Source organism: Cololabis saira, chromosome 5 (genome assembly GCF_033807715.1).
Source record: "Cololabis saira isolate AMF1-May2022 chromosome 5, fColSai1.1, whole genome shotgun sequence".
Classification (NCBI taxonomy): Eukaryota; Metazoa; Chordata; class Actinopteri; order Beloniformes; family Belonidae; genus Cololabis; species Cololabis saira.
In genome coordinates this window covers 21,353,069-21,368,712 of record NC_084591.1, presented here as the reverse complement: position 1 = coordinate 21,368,712, position 15,644 = coordinate 21,353,069, and the positions used below count along the sequence as shown (strand labels likewise).

The window sequence follows — 15,644 nt, the reverse complement described above, 5'->3', positions numbered from 1 at the left end:
CTGACTGCAAAATAAAGTGCATTACAGTAATCCAGCCGAGATCTAATCTAGTCTAATATGAAAAAAGATGGACTTCACCACAGCACTAATTTGCCGATCTAGTTTAAAATCACTGTCTATTTTAAAACCCAAGTTTGTGACTGTTGGCAAAATAATCTGCCAAAATGCCCAAGTCAACAGGGAGGGGTTTACAAGTATGGAACTAGAACAGTCTCATAATTCACAAATGCACAGACCGATTCACAAATGCACAGTACGAAATTCACAAATGCACAGACTGATTCACAAATGCACACGCCGATCCACAAATGCACAGAACAATTCACACGTGCGTAGGACAAGATACACAAGTGTATTTTTGATGCACACACAAATATAACTGATTGATATACAAGCGTTTTTTTGTCTGTGAGCTGCGCTGGATTTGCGTGTGACTTTTGAGACTCCCCTGACGTGACTCGATCCACAAATGTGTTTTTTTTAACGCGGAAGGATCTGCAACCAATCAGATATCTTCTCTTGTTTCAGCCAATCATAAGAGCGCACCCCATGTGGGGGACTTTACTCGTAAACCAATCAGATTAAAGGGGCGGGTACACCTGCTGTTTGAGCTGCGTTTGCGCCGTTCGCTTAGATTCAATATTTCGAGTTGGTGGAGTAAAGATAAATAAACAAGACAGCAACACGGGATGGAGAGGAGATCACTGCTCTGCTTTTCTTGTGATCTCGGTAAAGAAAACAGCGCGATCGGAGATGGTTTGTCGGGCCGTTCAACCAGAGCCGTTGGGAGACTGGAGAGCTCTTAGTCCTGCCGATGCAGCAACTGACGATGAGAAACAGTGGAGATATTTCTGCAGGTCCTCCGTTTGGTTAGACAACGTGTTACATGGGATTGTCCCGCTTTTGTGAATCGGTCTGTGTATTTGTGGATCAGTCTGTGCATTTGTGAATTTTGTCCTGTGCATTTGTGGATCGGTCTGTGCATTTGTGTATTTTGTCCTGTGCATTTGTGGATCGGTCTGTGCATTTGTGGATCGGTCTGTGCATTTGTGAATTTTGTCCTGTCCATTTGTGAATCGGTCTGTGCATTTGTGAATTTTGTCCGGTGCATTTGTGAATCGGTCTGTGCATTTGTGAATCGGCGTGTGCATTTGTGAATTATGAGACTGTTCTAGCTCCATATACAAGGGCCACTGGGATCAGACACCATCACCTCTGTTTTTTTCTCGTTGAAGTTTAAAAAGTTCAAGGCCATCCAGGCTTTGAAGTCTTCAAGACAAGCCAGAAGTGGTGTGGCCTCTCTAAAATGAGTTGATACAACTCAAGAGGATATCCTTTCAATAAAGGTTCATATAAACAGGGCTGCACATAATTATTTTGGTCTGGTGCTCAGAGGAGCCCCTGGATATGTGACTTGGGGCTCCAAAGGGGGCTATGTACAAGTGTGTACAGTCAGTCATTTTTTTTCCCCTCCACCCAGCTTTGTTTCTCTGCCTCATAGAAAGGAGAAGCCTGAAAGTCTCTCCAGGTCATCTCCTTGGCCATGCCCTTCTCCCTGTACAGAGAGAAGACTTTGGACGGGCAGTAGATATATTTCCCTGTCACGCCAGGGAAGCAAGTGTGTGTGTGTGGGCTGTTTGGTCCCTGTTTCAGCTCCAGGTGGCAGAATCGGCAGAGACGGCCTGTTTTCTCCTGGTCTGGGATTTTCCTCTTCTCTCTGTTCCCCTGTATGCATAATGCAGTGGCATTCAGCTCTCTTTGAAACAATTCAGTCCTCTTAAATTCTTCAAAGGGCATTTTGGGGTCAGAGAGTCCATCAGCAGCATAGGTCTGGTGCACCTTCTTTGAGCAGTAGAAGTACCGCACAGGCCCCTGTTGGAAGAAGAAGTGCACCGATGATCCATCTGTCAGATATTGGGATTTAGGCTGACCACAGGCGAGACAGGTCTTCGTCTGCCTTTTCTTCTGCTCAGGTTGCTGCTGCTGTTGGTGTTTCTGCTGCCTCTCCAAGATGCTCTCCACAATATTCTCAATAGAGTCTTGTTTGAGTGGTGTGGACAGGGCAGGTGCACCTGGATTAAAAACAGCCGGCTGCAGGGTGACCACTGGAACACTGACTGTTTCACTCCCCTCTGATAAAGCGTGCCACAGCTGCTGCGTCTGCACAGGTTTCTCCTGGCTTGTGTTCAGAGAAGAACGTGTATTGAGCAGTTTTGCCAGATGCTTCACATAGTGTGATATGTGAACCCTGGTTGTTGGATGCAGCAAGCTGTTGGGATCAGAGGCAGACTGATGGACCATTTCTGCATATTCCTGATCCACACGCTTCAGCATATCCTTCTCTCCACGATGCTTCTGCAACAGGCCATCGTTTGCAGCTTTCATGGGAGAGGTCCAGCGTGTGAAGGCCAACACAAACACACGCCCACCTGTCTTTATGGGACCGATGCGGGCACCAGCAGGAAATGACCTCAGTGGCAGTGGCAGGGCGTGTGATATTTCTGTAACACAATTAAGCAGTAGAGATCCTCAGTTGATCATGTTATTAAATTATACACAAAACTTTATACACAGAGCATTATGTTTACTTACCCATTGCTGCCAGATGTTTGTCATCTTCTGGCAGCATTTCCCACCTTAGCTGAAAACTACCAGAAAGGACAGGGCTGACAGATGGTGCTGGACCAGGAGATGGGATGGCAGAGGGAAGTGTCAAGCTGTGAGGGTGCCTTCTCTGGGGTTTGGACTTGGACAGGAGAGGGTGTCTGCACGACATGTCGGTCTTTCTTCTGCGTCCGGTGTTTGTCCCAATCCAGGGGGACTGGAAGACAGCCTGGCTCTTTGTATTCAAGCCCGAACCTCTCTCCGTTGTCTCTGTTGGAGAGCCGGAATGCAGGGTACATCTCCTGACCAGTCACGTTTAATGAGGCAGAGTTCAGCTCAGCTATTAAAGCTGGATCAAAAACAGCAGGGAGGACGACACCTGGCTGCTTAAGATCCACCAGCCGCTGGTAGTTCCACCGCACTAACCCTGTCAAGTTCTGGGCCTGGAACAATTCAGGGGAGACGTTAGTCCCAGTGACAAAGTGAGCCTGATGAGAGTGGTAACCCTCCTGCTGTGACGTACCCCTGACAGGGATCCAGACAGGGACCTTGGCACCCTCACCAGGTACATGGTTGAGCTGAAGGGTGCCACCATACCTGTACATGGTGCCGTCAGAAAGCACAGGGTCACTGAGGCAACCACGGAGAATGTGCACACGCTGTATGCGCCACGTCTTCAGCATGGATGCCTTGAAGAGTGGGACATTGTTCGGGTCTGTGGCCAGGTGAAAATGCTGCATTACTTGCTCCACTCTGTCCAGTAGCTCCATGGGCTGTGGCACTATGGTCCTGCAGTGCTCTCTTATGTGCTGCTTGGTGGGATAGGCAGGATGGATACCACAGAAGTCGTAGGCATCCCGGAGCTTCTTAAGGTCTCCCTGATCGACATCAGAGAAAGCAGCAGAGAGGAGCTTGCAGAAAGTGCTGAATAGAGAGTGATGCTCAGAGGTGCACTCCCGCGAAAAGCGCCTCAAGCAGTGGAACAAGTCCAGTTTCGCAACCATTTTGCTGTTGTAATGGGACCGTGATGCACAAGAGTTTTCCAGGGGTCCCAAGGTGGCCTCAGCAACAATGGACGGGGTGGTCTTCCAGGCATCCCAGTGTAGATGTTTTCCAGGAATGCAGTCTTGGATCCTAAATGCAGCACAGCAATCCCTAAACACAAGAAAGCAAGATGTACAGCAATTTCGATTTTAAAAAGATACAAATTCTGTTGATTATACATCACATTTGTAATTTGAAGGAAAGTGAAAAGAGAAATTGGCTGTTCTCACCTGTCCATCCAGTGGTAGCCTGCCTTTTCCACTCCAGCATCGCTGTATCTCTTGGCCATTCCCTGGAACAATGGCTCTAGAGACTTCTCAGTTTCGGATTGAACCATGGCCCAAGAAACAATCAGCCAGTTCTCATTCATGACAGCATAGCTGGACATAACCCCAGATGCCAGAGTTACTTTCCGGGCCACTTTCCTGGTGTGGTCAGAATGGAAGAGCTGTCCAAAAGTGCCCTGAAGAAGTCCGGACATGGCTGGCTCTTGACCCCTGAACTCATCCAGCAAGCAGTCGGTCAGGTAGTGAGACGACACAGAGACCCCACACCAGCCAACTGAATCCTCATACGACCTGAAAGCCTGTGGTGTGTATTCCTTCCTCAGGAACTGCCCCAGAGTCCTCTGTCCATACACCCCAGCTTCAGCATCCCTGACACTTTCTATTGCGTGCAGGTATGCCAGGTGAGCTCGCTCATATTTGAGGTGCAGGAGTTCATTCACCTGGTTGGCCATGTCTGTGGGTGACTTGCCTGTGCGCCTCAGCTCATCCATGACAGACTTGCAGATGGCCTTCTTGTATGTCAGGAACACTGGCAGGAGGTTGGTGAAGAGCTTGGGCAGTTTCTCCAGCCATCAGGGACTGTCAGCAAACCAGTATCCCCGACAGGCCTTGCAGAAGAGGCGTGAGGAGAAGATGTAATACTGCCCACTGGTGCCAACAATAACCCGAGGCCTGCCCACACCGGCAGAGACCACCTGAGGATGAGGACAGTCTTTGATGCATGGCAGAATGTAGTTGTTCCTCAGCCTGACCATGATCTCACTCTCCGGCTTCCAGATGAAAAACGGGTGCAGCTGGAAGAAGTTGGGGGACGGGAGGTCAGCCACCGTGTCGATGCGCTCAGGCTGCGGAGGAAGGCGCCACAGAGAAATGGTCTTCCCTGGGTTACGTACTGGCTGTGACCCGGGCCACAGCCCAAGATCCTGAAGCTCTGTCTTCATCCATAACCTCTGCTGTGGAGAGCAGCACCAGCTGCTTATGTGCTGCTCAGGCCCAGACAATGGCAGAGGAACGGGAGGCTGTGCGGGGGGAACTATGAACAAAGGGGAAGACAAATGGGATAAATATGATTATAATTATAGTTAGTGTGAAAAATTAAATTACCGTATTTCAAAGTCACTTAATTCACCTTTCTGCCCCGTTCTGATGCTGGTTTTAACTGCAGCAGATTATCTTGACCATGTGTAGTTGCTGCCATGTGATTGGCTGATTAGAAATTTGCATTAACGATCAGTTGGACAGGTGTACCTAATAAAGTGGCCGGTGATTGTATATAACAATGTCACCAGGAGACAGAGCCTCTGTACAGGCTCTTGGTAAATGCATTGAGGAGAATAATGACTGGATGTGCCACAACTTTCTCCAGTTCAACAAAAACAAAACTGAGGTTATTGTCTTTAGAGCCAAAGAGAACCGATCACAGGTCACAACAGAGCTTCAATCTATACAACGAAAAACCACCAACCAGGCCTCATGGATTCAGACCTAAATTTGGAAAAACACATTAAGGCAATAACAAAATCAGCCTACTATCACCTTAAGAATACATCAAGGTTAAAATATCTGCTGTGTCAGCAGGACCTGTAAACACTAGTCTGCATTCATCTTCAGTAGCTTGATTATTGAAACAGCATCTTTACAGCTCTTCCTAAAAGATCAGTCAGCTGCTCTAGAAAGCAATGAAAGGTCCAGGACCAGAGTACACCAGTGACCTCCTGACCCAGTATGAAACTTCCAGACCCCTCAGGTCATCTGGATCCAGATTTTTATCAGTTCCCAGTGTCAGAACCAGACATGGAGAAATTTAAATCATGCTTTTGATTTCTACTATGTGATGTATTGTCTCTTTAAAGCACTTTGAATGAACTTCTTGTTGATAGTATAGTATAGTAGTAGTATAGTATAGTAATAAACAGCCTTACAGTCATTTTGAATTGTTCTTTCTCTCCTCTTGCAGACGCTTCAAGTTTTTGTCTGATTCCGTTGGAGACACTGGGATAATTACAGCAGCTTCAGTATCATTGGGACATCAATCTGTTTCTGCTCAGACTTTGGCGCTTAATTTTTCAATCTAGGCTCTGAGATATTAGCTCCTGGTTCTTGGATCCGATTACTCTTCTCACTTACCTTTTTTTAAGCCTCCCCCTGAATTTGTATGGACTCAAGCTTTTTCTTGAAGCTCTTGTCAAAGTCATTGTAAAGAGATGAGAAAAATTTGGCATTTCTTTCACTAGCTGTTTTGATGCACTGGTACTACTTGAGAATTACACCAATGGTTGGACAAGGATGGAGAGAATTTTTAGGGAATCCAAAGATTTCCTGGCCCTTGATGATGTCTGGCTAATACACTGATTCAGATTCCCTAGAGCAGTGCTCTTGGATCTATGTGTTGAGCTGGTCCCAGTGTTAAGCAGACCTATCCACCAGAACCACGCCATCCTGGTGCATGTACAGGTGTTGACCGCTCTCAGTTTCTGGACACTGGCTCTCTTCAGCAGAAAAACTGTACGACAGGTATGTGTTTGATGGGATTAAATTGTTCTTGTTGCGGCTGCAGAGTGGAGGTATGATGACCTGGAAGATTGGATGAAGTAGGTTGATCCTCTTAATCTACTTGACAGCTTGATTAGCCTGATCAAGTCTGTGAGCAGCAGCGTGCTGAATCCACTGGCAAATGTTAATGTGCTCAAAGAGCCAATGGAGGACTACATCAGCCCCAAACTGTACCTTTCTGAGTCAAAGGCAGCTGAGCTTCACCTCATTCCTGAGGATGAAGAAAATGTTTCAAAGTGGGTTGTCGCCTTCCCCATCTTCCTCACTAATGATTTGAGGTTGAGACTGGTGGCATTGCAGCACATGTCGGTTGTCGAAGGAAACTCTAAAGCACAATAAGAGCCCTGGAAAAATAGAAAAAACAGCCAAGCTCCTCGGCTATTCCCCTGCCGAGATAGACAAGCCTGTCCAGAAAAGGCGTGCCATCCATATTAGTAAAGATACAAAAACATCCAGGGCTTCTGAGCGAGATTTGAGTGTTCAAGGATACAGCTGATATCAGCCCGTTTCAAGAACCTTCCATGGCTGCTGTGTCCATGTGGTTCTTTTCACAGTTGACTGCAGAAGTTGAAACATTATTCAACCAGATGAGCGCAGTAGAAACCCAACTTAGAACGCGGATGTCTTTGCAGAACTAGATTCTGTACACCTGATACGGACCGAGGATGTCTGGTAATTATTCCCATGAGCGCCAACTGCCTGATAAAGTTTTGCATCTTTTTGGCATGCAAGCTGCTCACTCATTTAAGTCAGTTCCCTCAGTTGCTGAACCTCTCATAAAGGGCCTTAACAAATGTGACAATGACCCACTCTTTCTGTGAGCCAGCACAGCCTGTGTATCTGTGCAGGGGGTCTGAAAAGAAACAAACAGCAACAAAATCAATTAATGGACAGTCTAGTTATAATCATTTGCTGACATTGCCATTGACAGGTTTTTTTAAATAGTAATTTTTTGGTGAATTTAGATTAAAAAAAATATTTAAGGTGTTTTTTGTTTACTCACTTTTTGTTTCTCCCACAACATTATCTCTCTCTTCTACACCGTACGTTACAATTAAGTGCACATGGCCATTTATGCGAATTAGGGGATGATGCCATTTGTACTGTAACTTGGCAACAATGGTTTAAAGTCTGCACAAATCTCCTCTGAACGCCTTTCCCATCAGAATTACATTGAAAAGATGTTCAAAAGATTATTTTCCATCTTCCAAACAATGTTTTCATTTGGTTGAAAATGTAAAGGTGAAAGCTACCATTTTCATCAGACGATAAGAGAGGGGTTAAACAACCATGATTGGACGTTTACCTTCAATACTATTTACTTAAAAATATTTCACAGTTTATGATCACACAATAGTTATTTTCAATTCTGTTTTACTTTTATACCTTTTATTTATTGGCTATACAGCACTTTTTTCCATAGTAGCATCTTAAAGGGATTTATGAATAAAGATTTCATGGTATGTTATGTTGTGTATTTCAGCAAGTAAAGACTTCTGTAGCTCTGTCCAGTTTAAATCCATAAATGATATAGATTATGAAAAAGGCTAATTAAACCAGAATTTAACAAACCGATTATGAAGGAAAGTGTTTAAGACAGACAGATAGATACGCTTTATTTATCCCAAGCTAGGAAATTTTAATGTAGCGGCAGCATTACACACAGTGACGGTGCACAACATATAGGATAAGAATAAGTAACTATAAGAACAGACTGTACAAAATGTACAAAATAAAATATCAACATATAATCAAATTAAATAAAGCAAAACAGTATCATAAAATAGATGAAGTAGCAGGCGGTAATAACAAAGTGTTGTACAAAGAGTATATACAGTAAATGGCAGTGTGTATAGGAAATAAAGTGCACATTGTATGTAAGTTATGAGCTGGGATTTTTTTTTTTTGAAAGCTGAAACTGGAAAATGAATCTAAAGATCTTCTGAGACAGGAAATGGCATCTTTAGGGGTGAAACTGGATCTTACTGTGGGCCTTTAGAGGGAATGGCTTGGACGGCGTGTAGTCAGGCGCTTCCATGTGACATGCTACTGTTAACCATGTAGACTGTGGGTTTCAATAAACAGTTGGAGAAAGATATGTCTGGTACATACCTGATGCTGGGAGCTGTCAAACACAATACTGACAAGTACGCTAAACAGAAGGGAGTGCGTGGAACAGATTCTTCCCAGGACAATGATAAAGTCAAGAGCAGACCACAGGGAGATAGAAGAAGTGGTGTTGTACGTCATCGCACTCAAGCCTCCCTGAGTCATAATCTGGATTAATAGGTGGGAGAAATACATCAGTGGTTAGCACTGTTGACACCCCGTGAGAAGGTTCCTGGTTCAACTGCCTGCAGAAGTTGGTGAGGATGTCTCCTGGAAGCCTTCCTAGTGAGGTCTTCCGGGCATGTATGAGGAGATCCCGGGGAAGACCCAGGACAAGCTGGAGGGACTTTGTTTCTTGGATGGCCTGGGAATGGCCTGGGAATGTCTTGGGATCCCCCAGATGAGCTGAGAGGAAGTGGCTGGGGAGAAGGAGGTCTGGGCTTCCCTGCTTAGGCTACTGCCCCCGCGACCCGACCTCGGACCCATCACTTGATAACCCGGCAATAAACAGAAGCAGTGATTAAGCTTCTCATCATTTCGTTGAAAATAAACGAAGCCAACGTGCAGTATTAAAATTGTAACTGCTTCTAAACCAACCTGTAGCAGACATAACTCCAAAAACGGTTCAAACACGCAGGACTTTGGACCTCAAAGCCTTCACAGTCATAGTGCAGTATGACAAGGCTATATGTGACTACATATGCCACGTTTTAGCTGTCATACAGATGCCTTCACATTTAACTCCATACAGAGGTATAGAAAAGAGGTTATGGTCAAATAAAGGACTGTAGGCTGTTCAGGTTCTGTGGCCGCAAAACAAACCTGAATCTTTACTCTCACCACAGTTCTTGACGCCGATATGAATTGTTGGGTGATTTGCTGTTCTTAGTTTTCAGCAAATATGTCTGAGTGTAACAGCTAAGCGTCATCCTTCCTGTCAACAGAACACTATTACAGAAGTCTGGCCGTTTGCTCCAAACCCAAGTATGCGCTCTGTAGAGAGACGAGATTTCTCCGGGCAACTCTTCCAAACAGGTCACATTGGTTCAGTCTTTTTTTAAAGGCGCTGTCATGAACTCTAATATCTGACAAGCTGGTTAATGTTAGTACTCTTAAAATGCACCATACACGCCTCCATCCAATCAGTCAGCATATTGGACATATTGGATGTTCCTGCTGAAAGGCTTGAATCCCATGTAGAGTTTGGTTCTTCTCCCTTCATGGGTTTTTAATTTTCTACCCCACTTCAAAAAAATAATATTAGTCTAAATTAGTCACGACTATCGATGAAACTGTAGCCCCCAAAAAATCTCCTTGTCATTGTTAAATCTACCAAAAACACGTCAGAAGTTCAATCTCCGTTGTGATCAGTTTCAAGAGGGGGAAAGTGACTTGATATCTGTTTCTCCACCTCTCCTACTTTTTGCTCCACTCTTTTTTTCGGGCAGCACTTGGGGATCCACAGAAAACTCCATTTAAAGTATTTTTCTCCCAATCCTCCAATATTTATCGATCCATGAATGTTAAACTCACTTTCACATTATAGTCAGGGGGCAAACCCTAAGATTGATAACTATGCTTACGCTTCTGGGTAAAGTTTGACAACCTTATTTTTTTGTTAGAAGGAACCCCTAGGAGGAATAATAGGGGTGTTGTCATCTTGGATTTTTTTGCTGATGAAAATTCATGCATATGGTCACAATAATGGTCAAAATGTACAGTTTATGCAAAATCAAAAAGATTTTATATTTAGGGAAATGGATAAAACATCAATTAAAAAACTTTTTTTTTTTAAATTGTATTGCTATATTTTGTCCAATATTGGTTAAAAAATATGACTTTTTTTATAGGTGTTTTTTACACACACATAATAAGCATCATTTTTTTTTTTTTTTTTTTACAGTGAAACACATTTTCTATGAAATCAGGCTTTTTTAGTATTGTTTTATCTATTTCCTTAGATATACAATGTTTTAATCTTGACAATTATGCATACAAATTGTACAGGTTGACCAAAACTGACCATATGCCTGAATTGAGAACTTGAATATTCTAGCGCCTCTAGTGGTCACCAGCTAAAAAATTCAAGATGACAACACCCCTAAAATTCCTTCTATAGATTTGTTCTAACAAAAAAAATAGGTTGTCAAACTTTGCCCAGACATGTGAGCAAAAGTCTTAACGGAGGCTCTTTTATAAAGTTGCCCCTTGACTATTATTCAGTACCTGCAAAACCACACCAAATCAATCAAATCCTTCCACAATACGGAAAAAGTTTCCTTGTTTCATTTCAGAAGTCATTCAATTATTCAGCTCAGAATGAATTATCTGTGATTGATGTTCATTAGGTTATTTGTAAGATTTTAAATTAATAAACTCATTTATGTAATTTTTATTCTTAATGGGAGCATGATCAGAGAGAAAATCATTTGGAAAGTATCCAAATCTGTGATATCATTGTTGTCACCAATCATAAATCAACACATTTTTCTCTAGAAAGTCAATTTATTCAGTTAGAGCATATTCAGGATGTTGTTGCAGAGCTGCACCACCTGAGGGCAGCACACAACCAGATATTGACGGAGCAGGCTCAGGGACGACACCTGAAGATGGAAAACTACAAATCAAATATGTTTATGCTCATCTGGATATATTTCACTAAACAATTACATACAACTAAGGAGTGTGCTGTTTTATATATATAAAAAAAAAAACAACAAACAGTGGCCTATACTGGATCCAACACCAGGATTCTTACTGGACATCCTGAGCTGCTGCCCTAAAGCCTTGAGAGAGAGGGGAGGTAGAGGGGTGATGCCACGAGACAGTCCCCTTTGGGCTCCAGTACAGGACATACCAGCTTCCAACAAGGTGTACTCTTCTGTTAGGGTGGGGGAGGAACCTCAGGGGGAGCCTGCGGTGGAGGTGCAACTGGGAAAACAGATGACATTTCTTGGGCACATTGCCAAGATGACACTAGGACCAGACCTGGTTCTGACGTGTGACACGTCCAAGCAGGTGGTCATAGAGGAACTCACTGAACCCTGGAAAGATTAAATTGAGGAGGCCAACGAATCCACAAAGTCCTCGTAACGAGAACTGCTAGAAGACTGCAGAAGGCATGGGTAGCGGGTCTGCTGTGAGCCCATTAAAGTGCCCTGCAGGGGCTTTACAGGACAATCTCTGCTTCACACTCATGGACTTCTTGGAGTTAGAGGGTTGCAGGGAAGGAGAGTAATCAGGAATACCACTGAAGTTGCAGAAAAAAAGCGTGAACATGGCTGCGGATCAAGAATGGGTTATCCATGATGGAGAACACGAGCTGGGGACGGACCAGACCCAGTTGGACCACCCAGCAGGGAGTCTTATGATTCAAGATCTGAAATATGATCCTGGGTTCGTCACTTGATAATAGCTTTTATTTGCTTGTCTTCCTTTTGTTTTGATCTATTTATTTATTGGTGTGTATGTTTGTGTGTGTGTGTTGTGGGGGGAAGGGGTTGTTAACTTACACTGGCCACGTCTGGGTTGCTCCCTTGTCCCCACATTTCTTTGGGAAATGGCTGAGTCATTGTGGCTTTAATATCCTCTCAAACAGTCCCCGAGGTGAATGCTGCATGATGTGAATGTTACACTGATTTAGTTATGTGGTGTTTTCTTTAAATTTAAGTTCCCTTACTGCCACTGATAAAAATAATGAAACGGTAGAGCACTCAGTTAGCACAAACAATAATGATACAACTTTTAATAATGAATATCATAGTTCTAAAGAGTATTTTAGTGCTGTATTAGAGTATAATGGGGGATGTAGTGGGAGTTTAAGTGAGGCTTAAAAACAAAGTTTATGTCTTAAATTGCATAACGTCCAGGGAGGGAAGAGTGAGATCCAATTATCTTCAACTGCCTGCATCCAGTTATTCTGAAGCATACCGTAATTGTTTTTAAGGTGGAATATTACCTCCTAGTGATAACGACCTTAGTAGAATGCAGCACATCCTGTAAACTGTTGTGTGCATGATCAATACTCAGTGGTTTTGAAAACAGGCATTTTGAACATCAAAATGGGGATGAAAGCTAGTCAGAGGCCTCATGTCCTCACTTTCTTTTGGTCTTTGTGTGTTATTTAATGGAGATGGGCTTATACAGCTCATTTTTTAATTAATCTGTTTCTGATTCTACAAACGTGGGTGAAGCGACACATCTTAGAGTAGAGAGCCTTAACGTGAACTGACTTTGATCAGAGGACAGAATTAGCGTTTATCAATAAAGAAAGCAATGCTAAAATAAGGCAACGTTGAAATGAATGGTTTAAACCAGTATCAGAATCAGAAGTTATTCACCAGTTCGTCCAACCAAACAAGGAATCTGATTGGGGCAGTCTCCGTCTCTCAAATCTCAGTAGATAAAATAAAATAAAATAAAATAAAATATACAAGACGAACCCAATACTACCAGACACTTTAGAATTCAGTCAGTCATCCAATATTCTAATCACTTTCAGAGTCACATGTTGCGTTTCCTGGATGATGTTGATAATGTTGAATGTCGTTCCGACCCTGCACCCCGGGGGGCAGCACATAACCAAACATTTCATCTCAGGGTGCAGAAAAGCCGGCTGAAGATGGACAGTTGAAAATAAGCTCCACTGTTTGAAGAAAAAGGTTTGTAACATACTTCTTCCTCCCTCCCCCAACCCACGACCATACAATCATGCCCACCTGAATATTTCTCATTATTTTACTGGACTCAATTTTATTTATTACAACAAAAATATGTACTCCACATTCATTTTCTTGCGGCTTTCTGTCTATGATTCTTTGGCTGATAGTCAAAAAAACTATTTAAGCTTCTGAATTCCTGTCAGCTGTCTGGGGATGCGCCGGAGTTGTTAAGCTCCCCAGAAACTTAAACAACATCGAGAAATTTGGATGCAATTTAATTTCAAAATAAATGTCTTAATCATTATCCCTGACCTGACACGACCTAAATTATAGCATTACAGCAGAGTACTAAATCATATTACTGTTACTGTCGTGTAACCTGTATAATTAAATATATTACTGAGAACAATTAACTCAAAACGAAGCATTTTTGCACGGATTTTTGACAATTTGATAATAATTAGCAAACATATTTTTATTTAAATTATTGTCGTCCTAATCATATTCCCTTTCTGCAGCAGAGTTTTGCTTTCAATGCGTAGTGATCAGTGGAATCACCTTTTTAAGCATTTCAAGTGCGCGACCAGCGCATGAAAACGGTGAGACTGGTGAAACCAGGAACCTTCATGCATATGGTCTGGGAATGCCAACCTGTTGCAAACTTCTGGCAACAGGTTGCAACTACATTATCTTCGATAAAAGTACAGAATATCCCAGTAAACCCTCAAACACTTATTTTAAATAATTTATCCACAATTAAACCTTCACTATGTCAAAAAGGAATCTTGCTTGCTGGCCTAACAGCAGCAAAAAAGATAATTGCAGTAAGATGGAAACCACCACACACGCTTAACAGCTCCCATTGGTATCTGACTTTTCTTGATATTATCTATCTGGAAATATCTACAGCCTGAATCCATAATGCAAAACAACAAAATATGTTATTTTGGTATATAGCAGCAGATCAAATCAAAGCCAAACTTGAAAGATGTATTTAAAATTGATATAGACCACCTTGTTGCAGCTATCCTTGTCCAGTTTTTGATATTATTATGTTTTGCCTTTGTTTTATTTTGTCCTTTGTTCTATTATCTTTGTATTATCTTTTTTTCTATTTTTCTTATTATTAATTATTAATTGTTTTCATTGAATGCTTAGGTCCGAGGGGTGGGTTTGGAAGGGGGTAAAAAATATGTGTTAATGTATGTTTAACATAATTGTGGATGCCACCGTTTATAATTAGAAAATCATGAAAGATAAACAAAAAACATTTGATCACAAAAAAATAAAACGGTGCGACTTTTATTCTGAAAAGCAGGCGGACATGTACACCTGGTGCTGTCCGGGCTCTTGACGCGGAGCTCAACAGGTCTGAGCTGCTGGTGATAAACGGCGGCGGACACGCAGGACGCCGGTCCGTGAAGGAGACACGCGGGGACAGAGACGAGTGTGTGAGCCGGCAGACGCTCTGTGGGTGTTTTTCCGACTGTTTGACCCGCCGGGACCTGTTTAATGGACCCTCAGGTGTGAGACGCGCACGGACGTAAGTGCTGACCTGCGTCCTAAAGGCTGATTTATGGTCCGCGTTACACCGACGCAGAGCCTACGGCGTAGGGTACGCGGCGACGCACACCCTACGATGTGCGTCGCCGCGTACCCTACGCCGTAGGCCCTGCGTCGATGATTGCGCAGCTGCAGATGATTGGACAAACCAATAACCTTAATCCACTGCTAAGTGATTCTGATATAACATTTGTGAAATGCCGCATCTGGTTGTTTTTTTTTTTTTATGTATTTTTTATAGGTAAAACTCAACACTTTAACTAACTTATGTCAACTAGTTGCGCCCCTTTTTTCTGAGTTGATTACCTATTCTGGTCTGCAAATGTTTGTTGTTTTTTATTCAGAAGAACTTCAAGCTAACTTGGTACAAATTGCTATAGAACAAATTTACACATACTGTACAAATGGCTGAAAACATGTTGAAACTTTATGTGACACTCATGCCATTAAATCTTAGGAAAAATCTTAGGAATAACACAATGAATGTTCTGGATGATAGATACTTGATCAGTTGTTTGGTGTTAGGACATTGTATTTGTGGTTCTTTTCTTTTAATTTTTACTTTTTTTTTTAGCAGAAGAATTCATGTTTCATTTCACTTTTACACTTGTGTTACTTTGTTAAAAATGGAATCAGAATTGGTAAGCAGGATGCTGAACAGGAGACATTTTAAGCCTTTCTATCCATTGTTGTTTTTTGCAGTACCAGTGTGTCCTCTTCAGTCTGCTTCTGGGAGTCTGCAGGTTTAGAGCAGTAAGGTGTGGTAGTTCAGCTCCGGCTCCACACAGCACTTCAGTCTTGTTTAGATTATTGAAACGGACTG

At 42.8% G+C, this 15,644-nt stretch overlaps 1 protein-coding gene across 6 annotated transcripts in view; it reads left to right on the top strand.

Annotated features, from left to right (window-relative positions):
- Positions 1–14,654: 14,654 nt before the first annotated feature.
- The window catches only part of mical2b (microtubule associated monooxygenase, calponin and LIM domain containing 2b), a 69,563-nt gene continuing 68,573 nt past the window's right edge, over positions 14,655–15,644 (top strand). For 5 of the 6 annotated variants that reach the window (XM_061721188.1, XM_061721185.1, XM_061721187.1 and 2 more), the window contains exon 1: positions 14,655–14,801. The gene's annotated coding sequence lies outside the window, so the exon portion shown is untranslated. The remainder of the gene's footprint in view (positions 14,802–15,644) is intronic. The other variant, XM_061721182.1, reaches the window with a different exon arrangement.